Genomic DNA, 3,238 nt, shown 5'->3' on the forward strand with positions numbered 1-3,238 from the left:
CGCAGCCCACCGCCCCACAAGCCTCAACAGGGCGGAGTCCGGGTGGAGACTGAGCGCCGCAGCTGTCTCGGCCACCACCTCCCGCAGTTGAGGCAAGCCCTACTCTGCTATAGGCGATTCCATTGGGTATATTTACTGCTCATCATTCTTATCGCTGCTTCTATAGGCTAATAAACTTTCATCTTTGCATCCATTGGTCAAAATTGGTGCTAATATAAAATCTCCTTTTTAATTGGACACTGTGAGTGAGGTGCAACCCTCTGATCCTCGAAACCTGATTGGACTATAGGAATGTCAGTTGGAAAGCGTACTTGACGGAACTGCGTTTAGGGAAGGGGCGGAGTTCCTGGTGTGAAGCCTGATGGTTGTCTTTTCCTGTCCTTGGGCTCTCCTCTTAGGACCTTGAGCTGGGTGAAAGCTATGGGAGGTTAGGGAAAGGGTACCCACGTGAAGCACCACTGGAGGTGCTTGTAGCGAAGTCAAGAGCCAAATGGTTTTCTCTTTCGCAGTAGTGAGATTAAAAGTTCCCAGGAGGCTACTCAAGTCAGAAATCTGGACAGGATCTTTAACATTTAAATTTATACAAGGAAGGAAATTAACGAAACTAGTCATAAACAGATGTATGCTAGGCATTGAGAAGACAAAGACAAATGACCAAAGAAGGTCTACATAAGCAAACAGTGCAATAAAATGTACCGTTTCCTGGCTAGTTTGGGGTAGAGTGAGTGTATGAGAGAGGAAGGGATAAATTTGGGTCACCTACAGCTGTATGCAAATTGCACAATGTAGAGGAGGCTGAGAGGCCTCAGCCATGAAATGTGAGTAGAAATACCTAGGGTAAGGTAGAAAAAAATACTCCAAGCACACAGATTAGCTTTAAATAGCATGTTCCTGGAACCAGCAGATAGTTAAATGGTTATGCCAGTGGACTCCAATGTAGTCGGCTGTGGTTCAAGTCCTGGACCTGGAGGCTTAAAACTCATGCCCAAAATCCCAAGAGGAGAATGGGGTAGAAGGGATAGCAGTTTAAAAAAAAAAATGCATTGCTATATAGAATATATCAGCGTTGGGCTACCTTCCTAGACACTCTGCCACCATCTCCTAATAATCATTTTTCTGCATGATGATTGAGAAAAAGTTACCCACTGTGGAAAGCTACCAAATAGTTAACAAAGAAAGCAAGAAGAAAAAAAATATTAAAAGTTCAAGGGCCAGACCAGCAGGTGATGTGGTTGGAGTGCTGAACTCCCATGTGATCTACAGCTGTTCAAGTCCTAGACCCAGTGGCTTGAAATTCCCTGGGGCGCATGTGTGTGTGTGTGCTCAAAATTCCAAGATGGAAGAAGGGATTCCAGTGTGGCCATCCTCCCTGGGTAATGATTTCTCACTTTATGTCTCTCTGTTTCTCTGTTTCTGTCTCCGGCAAGCATACACACCCTATAGCAAAAATCTCTCGATAGAATGCCCAGCTGGGTATCTTGCCAAGAAAGAAGGAAATAACCTAAGAGAACACCAACATATAAGGAACAGGTAGAGAAAAATAAAATAGCAAAGTAAGGGACAGAGGAATAAAAAGAGAACCAAAGAACATAATGTTAAGAATCAAGGAAGATGGAACCAGCAAATGGCATAATGGGTAAATTGCTGGACTCCCATGGAGTCGACAGTGGTTCAAGTCCAGGACCCAGTGACTTAAAACTCACGCAGGCACATGAAATAAAAAGAAAATTAAAAATAAAAAGGGGGAAAAATCAAGGAGATGGGTCAGCAAGGTGTGGTGGTTAAAGTGTTGAATTCCTACATGGCTGACCACAGGCTGAGTCCCAGACACGGTGGCCTTGAAAGTCAGGTTGGTTAATGTGTGTGCATGCCCAAAATCTAGAGAGGAGTATGGACAAGGGAATGGTCTGTGGCCATCAACCCTGGGGGCTGATTTCTCACTTTCTCTCTGTCTGTCTGTCTTTGCCCAGCTCAGGCACCCTGTGGAAAAAAAAAAAAAAAATCAAGGAGGGCCGCACCTGTACTCTGGTGGTTAAGGGAAGCCACATATGACATGGCTGCCTCACAGTTGGAATCCCAACTCTCCACCCCCACTGCCTGAAAATCAGGTCAGGGCACTTCTGCCTGCAAGTCACACATTCTGACAGGATAGAGAAAAAAAAATGTAATGGCAAGCATGATCACACACAACTGGCGGTGGCAGTGTTTTCTTCTTCTCCCTCTTTTTACCTGTGGCAGCACATTCCTTCTGGCAACTAATGGGGGTTTGGCTACTAGGAATGTATTCTGTGTTGGAATGCTGTCAAAGTAATTTCAGAGGTGATCTGCATCAAAGTTGACAGGATATACTTTTTTTTAAGAATCTTTTTTTAGTATTTTTTTTTTAGAGGTTTTCGCTATAGGGTGCGTGCGCTCGCCAGACAGACAGAGAGAGACAGAGAGACAGAAAGCGAGAAATCACCCCCCAGAGGGGATGGTCACGCCGCAATCCCTTCTCCTCCATTCTCCTCTCGGGATCTTGGGCACGCACGCACACGCACTCGGCGTGAGTTTTAAGCCACTGGGTCCAGGACGCGAACTGTGGTCAACTACGTGGTAGTCCAGCGACATAGCCATTACGCTAACTGCTGGTTCCCAGTATTTATTTATTTTAATTTGACCAAGTAGGGACAGATTGAGAGAGAGAAAGAGAGGAAGCAAGTCCCCAGGTCAGGGACTCAAATCACAGCCATATGGGAGTCCAGTGCCCTTAACCACCATGCCACCTGCTGACCCCCAAGATGTAGGTTTGTTTTGTTTTGTTTTGTTTTGAGAGGTTTTTGCTATAGGGCGCATGCGCTCACCAGAAAGACAGAGACAGACAGAGAGACAGAAAGCGAGAAATCACCCCCCAGAGGGGTTGGCCACACCGCAATCCCTTCTCCTCCATTCTCCTCTCAGGATCCTGAGCATGCATGCACACACGCCCGGAGTGAGTTTAAGCCACCGGGTCCGGGACGCGAACCTCGGTCGACTACATTGGAGTCCAGTGACACAGCCATTATTCCAACTGAGTGTTCCAGGATATACATTTTGATGCAAGCTCTTTGCTATTTCCATTATGCTGTACAGCGTCCCATTTAACAGAGATCTATGGATATATTTCCTTTGCCTCCCTCAACTACTAGAACTGAAGTTTCTGTAGATAGGCTAACAGAATATTTAAGAGCACTGAGAAGAGATTTTTTTTTTTTTTGAG

This window comes from Tupaia chinensis, unplaced genomic scaffold (genome assembly GCF_000334495.1).
Source record: "Tupaia chinensis unplaced genomic scaffold, TupChi_1.0 Scaffold143970_1, whole genome shotgun sequence".
In the NCBI taxonomy this organism is placed as follows: Eukaryota; Metazoa; Chordata; class Mammalia; order Scandentia; family Tupaiidae; genus Tupaia; species Tupaia belangeri.